Source organism: Salvelinus sp. IW2-2015, linkage group LG35 (genome assembly GCF_002910315.2).
Source record: "Salvelinus sp. IW2-2015 linkage group LG35, ASM291031v2, whole genome shotgun sequence".
NCBI classification, from domain to species: domain Eukaryota; kingdom Metazoa; phylum Chordata; class Actinopteri; order Salmoniformes; family Salmonidae; genus Salvelinus; species Salvelinus sp. IW2-2015.
In genome coordinates, this window is record NC_036874.1 from 21,093,737 (window position 1) to 21,102,359 (window position 8,623).

General features: G+C 42.1%; 1 long non-coding RNA gene and 1 pseudogene across 1 annotated transcript; one reads left to right on the forward strand and one right to left on the reverse strand.

The window, feature by feature from the left end:
* The first annotated feature begins 420 nt into the window (after positions 1–420).
* Positions 421–7,044, forward strand: LOC139023710 (uncharacterized). Its single transcript, XR_011474846.1, has 3 exons — positions 421–580; positions 5,868–6,064; positions 6,854–7,044. It is a non-coding gene; the product is annotated as an uncharacterized lncRNA (long non-coding RNA).
* On the reverse strand, positions 631–1,507 carry LOC111958874 (leukocyte elastase inhibitor pseudogene; annotated as a pseudogene).
* Positions 7,045–8,623: the final 1,579 nt, after the last annotated feature.

The following is an 8,623-nucleotide window of genomic DNA, read 5'->3' on the forward strand; positions in this document are numbered from 1 at the left end:
TCGATTTAAACTGATAGAAATCCTCATGATCACATTTAATGATTTTTCAATTTGAGCGTCATTATTTCTATGGGACGGGTGTGGCTTCRAGACAATGATCACAAGAGCAGCTCCTCACCGATTTGACAGCTCCAACACAGTTCCACCYCTTACACCGCCAAAACATCAGCGATGCGGGTTTTGGCTATCGCCGGTTAGTGCTTGATCTGATTGAATCTAGGCCTTCATCTTTGCCGGAACTCTCAACTTCTAACACGTATAGTCCCAGAAGTTAATCATCCAGYTGACAAAATTACACAAGATTTTACTTCTGGGTTAACCGAGATTACATACATTAACATAATTATATTACAAATTACAACATTGTTGACAAGCATTTCAAAGTCCAAGGGTACGAGTTGGAATTCGTAACATTTTTTTCCCAGGACGTAACATCATACGAATTGGATGACGTTGCACACAATTGGGCAAAATCTTTGGGGTCCGTTTATACAAAACCTCTGTAGTACCTGCAACAGAAGAGGATGTTCTGACTACTGTTGTGGCGGATGAAGAACAGAAAGTGTGGTCRGCTTTGAAGGTACGTATATTATGCTTTCTTAACATTACTGTTCGGGGACACAGCCTTGTGGCAGCCGCAGCCTCTGCGCTTTTCTCATTCACCTCTACAAAGGCCTTGTGCACCACCTCAGACARCTCCAGGTTGAGAAATTGCTCCTGAGCCCTTCAAAGGAGTCCATCATGCCCATGCTGACCAGAACGGCTTTCAGGTTGCAGGTCTTCTCCATCTTCTGTCTGGACAAGTGCATATGTCCCACGTGGGCCAGGTCCATGCAACAAAGTTATCATACGTGAACTCCCTCACCAGCTTCTCCAGCCCAGTTTGTCCTCTATCTCTTCCGGGAGCATGCTCAGATTGCTCCAGAATCTGGCAGTTGACCTCAGGGATTAAAGTCAAGCAGAACATGCTCTCCTGATACACAATTTTCACTGACTTACTCAAATTTTCTCTCACCTTGAACTGAGCTTCTCTAGTGGATCTCTTCTTGAACTGCTTTCCTCACTTCCCCTCGAAATAAATGACATTCACCAACAAGTTTTGGTTGTTGACAGCTCCCTTTTGCAACCGGTCCTGGAGTTTTCCCTTTGTCTTTTTATCCACCCAGTTGTTTATGTTAACCCTAGCCGCCTCCACATGGACTTGAAGTCGACAGACTCTAACCTGGCACCGTAGTACTTCCTAGTTTCACAGAGGAAAGCTTTTGAAAAGGTTTTGCCAGGTTCAGTGCATGGGGGTAGTGCGTACGGGGCCCAGACAGGAGTTTTCTGAACACCTCAGCTTTGTGGAGGGGCAGGGCCTCTAACATCCATGTGGCAGTATTGCAAACAGACGGTTGGCCAGGCTCAGTGTGTATGGGGTTTGTCTTTGTTCAGCTCAGACAGGAGTTTTTTTTAACCCATCATGGATGTCACCCTCAGCTTTGTGGAGGTGCAGCGCCTCTGACATTACTGTGTAGCATATTTCCTTGGCCTCAAGGAAATACCATAGCCAAAGCAGAGGAGATGTGTATTTATTTTGGATTCCCCATTGACAGCTACTCTTCCAGGGGTCCTGCAAAATTAAGGCTTTTATACAATTTAAAAACATTACAATACATTCAGACTGTGTGACCTCAGGACCCTACTCCCACCACTACACAACAGTGGGGAGAAACAAGATTTGGCATACACTGCCGATTTTGCAGGTTTTCCTACTTACAAAGCATGTAGAGGTCTGTAATTTTATCATAGGTACACTTCAACTATGAGAGACGGAATCTAAAACAAAAATCCAGAAAATTATTGTATGATTTTTAAGTAATTAATTTGCATTTTATTGCATGACATAAGTATTTGATACATCAGAAAAAGCAGAACTTAATATTTGGTACAGAAACCTTTGTTTGCAATTACAGAGATCATACGTTTCCTGTAGTTCTTGACAGGTTTGCACACACTGCAGCAGGATTTTGGCCCACTCCTCCCTACAGATCTTCTCCAGATCCTTCAGTTTCGGGGCTGTCGCTGGCAATACGGAGTTTCAGCTCCCTCCAAGATTTTCTATTGGGTTCAGGTCTGGAGACTGGCTAGAGCCACTCCAGGACCTTGAGATGCTTCTTACGGAGCCACTCCTTAGTTGCCATGGCTGTGTGCTTCGTGTCGTTGTCATGCTGGAAGACCCAGCCACGACCCATCTTCAAGCTCTTACTGAGGAAGGAGGTTGTTGGCCAAGATCTCGCGATACATGGCCCCATCCATCCTCCCCTCAATACGGTGCAGTCGTCCTGTCCCTTTGCAGAAAAGCATCCCCAAAGAATGATGTTTCCACCTCTCATGCTTCACGGTTGGGATGGTGTTCTTGGGTTGTACTCATACTTCTTTCTTCCTCCAAACACGGCGAGTGGAGTTAGACCAAAAAGCTCTATTTTTGTCTCATCAGACCACATGACCTTCTCCCATTCCTCCTCTGGATCATCCAGATGGTCATTGGCAAACTTCAGACAGGCCTGGACATGCACTGGCTTAAGCAGGGGACCTTGCGTGCGCTGCAGGATTTTAATCCATGACGGCGTAGTGTGTTACTAATGGTTTTCTTTGAGACTGTGGTCCCAGCTTCTTCAGGTCATGACCAGGTCCTGCCGTGTAGTTCTGGGGTGATCCCTCACCTTCCTCATGATCATTGATGCCCCACGAGGTGAAATCTTGCATGGAGCCCCAGACCGAGGGTGATTACCGTCATCTTGAACTTCTTCCATTTTCTAATAATTGCGCACACAGTTGTTTCCTTCTCACCAAGCTGCTTGCCTATTGTCCTGTAGCCCATCCCAGCCTTGTGCAGGTCTACAATTTATCCCTGATGTCCTTACACAGCTCTCTGGTCTTGGCCATTGTGGAGAGGTTGGAATCTGTTTGATTGAGTGTGTGACAGGTGTCTTTTATACAGGTAACGAGTTCAAACAGGTGCAGTTAATACAGGTAATGAGTGGAGAACAGGAGGGCCTCTTAAAGAAAAACTAACAGGTCTGTGAGAGCCGGAATTCTTACTTGTTTGAGTAGGCTGCATCAGCCAAAACTATAGGTCATGCAATAAAATGCAAATTAATTATTTAAAAATCATACAATGTGATTTTCTGGATTTTTGTTTTAGATTCCGTCTCTCACAGTTGAAGTGTACCTATGATAAAAATTACAGACCTCTACATGCTTTGTAAGTAGGAAAACCTGCAAAATCGGCAGTGTATCAAATACTTGTTCTCCCCACTGTATGTACAGTACAAAATCCATGTGTTCGTGTGTGTATAATGCGTATGTTATCGTGTGTATGCATGTGTCTGTGCCTATGTTTGTGTTGCTTTACAGTCCCCGCTGTTCCATAAAGCGTTTTTTTATCTGTTTTTTTAGATCTAATTTTACTGCTTGCATGAGTTACTTGATGTGGAATAGAGTTCCATGTAGTCATGGCTCTATGTAGTACTGTGCGCCTTCCATAGTCTGTTCTGGACTTGGAGACTGTGAAGAGACCTCTTGTGGCTTGTCTTGTGGGGTATGCATCGGTGTCTGAGCTGTGCGCCAGTAGTTCAAACAGACAGCTCGGTGCATTCAACATGTCAATACTTCTCATAAATACAAGCAGTGATGAAGTCAATCTCTCCTCCACTTTGAGCCAGGAGAGATTGACATTCATATTATTAATATTAGCTCTCTGTGTACATCCAAGGGCCAGCTGCCTTGTTGACAGTGCTGTCAAGAAGGTAGAGCAGCGCCTTATCATGGACATACTTCTCCCCATCTTAGCTACTGTTGTGACAATATGTTTTGACCATGCCAGTTTACAATCCAGGGTAACTCCAAGCAGTTTAGTCACCTCAATTTGCTCAATTTCCACATTTATTTATTACAAGATTTAGTTGAGGTTTAGGGTTTAGTGATCCCAAATACAATGCTTTTAGTTTTAGAAATATTTAGGACTAATTTATTCCTTGCCACCCATTCTAAAACTAACTGCAACTCTTTGTTAAGTGTTGCAGTCATTTCAGTCGCTGTAGTAGCTGACATGTATAGTGTTGAGTCATCCGCATACATAGACACTCTGGCTTTCCTCAAAGCCAGTGGCAATTCATTAGTAAAGATTGAAAAAAGTAGTGGGCCTAGACAGCTGCCGTGGGGAATTCCTGATTCTACCTGGATTATGTTGGAGCCGCTTCCATTAAAAAACACCCTCTGTGTTCTGTTAGACAGGTAACTAACTCTTTATCCACAATATAGCAGGGGGTGTAAAGCCATAACACAAGTTTTGCCAACAGCAGACTATGATCGATAATGTGAAAAGACGCACTGAAGTCTAACAAAACAGCCCCCACAATCTTTTGTCATCAATTTCTCTCAGCCAATCATCAGTCATCAGTGCTGTGCTTGTTGATTGTCCTTCCCTATAAGTGTGATGAAAGTCTGGTTAGAGCCAGTTTGTTTACTGTGAAATAGCATTGTATCTGGTCAAACACAATTTTCCCTCAAAGTTTACTAAGGGTTGGTAACAGGCTGATTGGTTGGATATTTGGGCCAGCAAAGGGGGCTTTACTATTCTTAGGTAGCGGAATGACTTTTGCTTCCGTCCAAGCCTGGGGGCACACACATTCTAGTGGACTTAAATATGAAAATGTGGCAAATAGGACGCTATTAACCTCAATAATTTTCCATCCAAGTTGTCAGACGGCGGTGGCTTGTCATTGTTGATAGACCATTTTTTCATCTCTTCCGCACTTACTTTACAAAATTCAAAATTACAATGCTTGTCTTTCATAATTTGGTCAGATATACTTGGATGTGTAGTGTCAGCATTTGTTGCTGGCATGTCATGCCTAAGTTAGCTAATCTTGCCAATGAAAAAAATTATTTAAGTAGTTGGCAATATCCGTTGGTTTTGTGATGAATGAGCGATCTGATTCAATGAATGATGGAGCTGAGCTTGCCTTTTTCCCCAGAATTTCATTTAAGGTGCACCAAAGCTTTTTACTATCATTCTTTATTTCATGTATCTTTGTTTTATAGTGTAGTTTCTTCTTCTTTTTATTCAGATGATTTCTTAATTTGCAGTACGTTTGCCAATCGGTTGTGCAGCCAGACTTATTTGCCATTCCTTTTGCCTCATCCCTCGCAACCATACAATTTTTCAATTCCTCATCAATCCAAGGGGATTTAAGTTTTTACAGTCATTTTCTTAATGGGCGCGTGCTTATTAGCAACTGAAATAAGCAATTTCATAAATGTGTCAAGTGCAGTGTCTGTTTGCTCCTCATTACACACCACGGACCAACATATATTCTTTACATCAATAACATAGGAATCACTACAAAACGTATTGTATGACCTCTGATACACTATATTAGGCCCAGCCTTTGGAATTTTGGTTTTCCTAGATATGGCTACTATATTGTGATTATTACATCCTATGGATTTGGATACTGCTTTCAAGCAAATATCTGCAGCATTAGTAAAGATGTGATCAATACATGTTGATGATTTCATTCCTGTGCTGTTTGTAACTACCATGGTAGGTTGGTTGCAGGCACTGGTTACAGTTTGAAGTTTTTTCTTGAGTGGGCAGCTTGATGAAAGCCAGTTAATATTTAAATCACCCAGAAAATATACTTCTCTGTTGATATCACATACGTTATCAAGCATTTCACACATGTTATCCAGACACTGACAGTTAGCACTTGGTGGTCTATAGCAGCTTCACACCAGAATGGGCTTCAGGTGAGGCAGATGAACCTGTAGCCATATTACCTCAACTGTATTTAACACGAGATCCTCTTTAATCTTTACAGGAATGTGGTTCTGAATATAAACAGAGGAGAGAAGATGGTTTCCTTCGCTGTTCCTCTCGCTGGTCTTCTTGAAGAGATTCAGGGAGAAGTTGTCGTTTGACACAGACAGAGATGCTGTCGTAAGTGTTGTGAGCGACGGGGAAGAACTGAAAATTGAACTGCTGTGAGATTTTATAGAGCGGGATGTGGTCTCAAAGGTGAGGAGGAAATGCATTAAGGTCAAAAGTTCAAGTGTACCAATCTTTTTTCCCCCCAGAAGCAAAGCTCACCACTGGTGTGCGTGGCCAAAGAGCTCTATTTTCATGACATTGAACAAATGTAAATGTCTGGAGTTTGCTTAACGGCATTGGCACTTGGATTGGAACCAGTGTTATGGTCAGGTGACATGAAAATAGACCTCTGTGGGTTTAGCGTTGAAATAAGGAAGCATACAGTAATATGAAAAGAAAACCCATACCTACTGTAAAAAATGCTGGTGGATCTTTGATGTTATGGGTCCATTTTGGTTCCCCTGGTCCTGGGGCCCTTGTTAAGGTCAACGGCATCAAGAACTTTACCCAGTACCGGAACATTTGAACCAAAAACCTGGTTGCCTCTGCCAGGAGGTTGAATGTTGGCCTCAAGTGGATCTTCCAGCAAGACCATAGCCCCAAGCACGCATCAAAATCCAAAAAGAAATGGTTAATTGGCCATCTCAGTCTCCGGACTGGAACCCTGTTGAAAACCTGTGGTTTGAATTGAAGAGGGCAGTCCAGAAGCACAGAGGAAGGATATCAAGAATCTGGAAAGATTCTGTATGGAGAAATGGTCTAAGATCCCTCTTAATGTGTTCTCCAATCTCATAAAGCATTTTAGAAAAAGGCTAAGTGTCGTTATTCTATCAAGGGGATAAAATAATATCATTGTTTWAAAAAAAAAGTGTAGCATACAATATAGCTCAGTATTTGTATTATTTATTTTATGCCGTCTTTTTTGCTCATCTTTAGCGAGCAAGAGCGAGAGAGATTCAACCTAACCCGCCTGAGGGAGGCCTCACCACGACAGTCGTCATTATGTGGCTTTGTGTCCTCTGATTACCCGGCTTTGATTTGGAAGGAGGGCAGACTGGGTGGAACAACAATGCATGTTTACGGTGTAAAGACAGACAAATTGCTAACATCATGTCTTCATTATTATTATATCCATTTTAAGGCGTGAGAATAAAAAAATAACATGTATAACCACCCCCTCCTTCTTTTCAGCACCATATGCTTTTATCTTGACAACTAGGATCATAAGAGACATTGAACCATTTAAAAGGCTGCTAATGTTTCTGTTGAGGAGACAGCCAGTGGGCGCTTCCTAAATTCCACCCTATTCGCTATATAGTGCACTACTTTTGATCAGGGCTCTGATCAAAACTGGTGCACTATGTAGGGGATAAGGTGCTATTTGGAACACAGCCAGTGAAATGAAGGCATGTGAGATGGCCATGCTGAGGGATGAGCAGTGCTTTATACTCCGTGAGCAGGACAAGCAATTAGCCTGAATAATTACTCGCTGAAGGGGAGACATGCTTCGCTCCACTGATCAGCAAAGTTCACGCAAAGTTATAATTAACAATAACTTGTTTACAAATGAACGCACACAAACATTTGTGTACTTAAGGGCGCACAGTGTAGTTAGCGCAGATGCATCTGAGTGAGGTTGAAAAACAACAATGTCAAATGGCTGAATTATGGGCGCTGGTGAGCCTTTGTCCCAGTTATCTGTCTAAGGGAGAGGGATAGAGGGAGCGAGAGAATCATCCCACTGGGCACGGACATCTAGTTTTGATTTACATTTGGTTGAGTTGTCAACTAAGGTGACTTCAACGTGACATCAACAAAACAGTTCACCATGTCATTGGATTTAGGTTAAAAGTTGGGTAAAAAAAATACTAAATTCCCTTATATTTATGACTTTTTTTCAAATCCAATCAGTTTTCCACGTTGATTCCCACGTCATCACAATGGTGTGGAAACGACGTTGATTCAACCCGTTTTTGCCCAGTATTTGACTAAAATGTTATCATTTGAAACCTTTGCTTACATTTGTATACGATCGTGTCTCTCTATTATGAACAGATATCCAAAATGAAAATAACTTGGATCTGATTTCCTGGTGTTTTTAGTTTTTTTATGACCAACAATGAAAATTCTGTAAAATGTCAATTGGGGAACACTGCTGTAGGCTAATTGATTAAATAAATTAAATCCTCAGCAATACAATACCCCATAATGACAAAGCAAAAATAGGTTTTTAGAAATTTTTGCAAATGTTTAAAAAGTGTAAAACAGAAATTCAGACCCTTTGCTATGAGATTACAAATTGAGCTCAGTTGCATCCTGTTTCCATTGATCATCCTTGAGATGATTCTACAACTTGATTGGAGTCCACATGTGGTCTATTCAATTGATTTGACATGATTTAGAAAGGCACACATCTGTCTATATATGGTCCCACAGTTGACAGTGCATATCAGAACAAAAACCAAGCCATGGGGTCGAAGGAATTGTCCGTAGAGCTCAGAGACAGGACTGTGTCAAGGCACAGATCTGGCGAAGGGTACCAAAACATTTCTGCAGCATTGTAGGTCCCCAAGAACACAGTGGCCTCCATCTTCAATGGAAAAAGTTTGGAACCACAAATACTCTTCCTAGAGCTGGCTGCCTGGCCAAACTGAGCAATCGGAGGGCATTGGTCAGGGAGGTGACCAAGAAGCCGATGGTCACTCT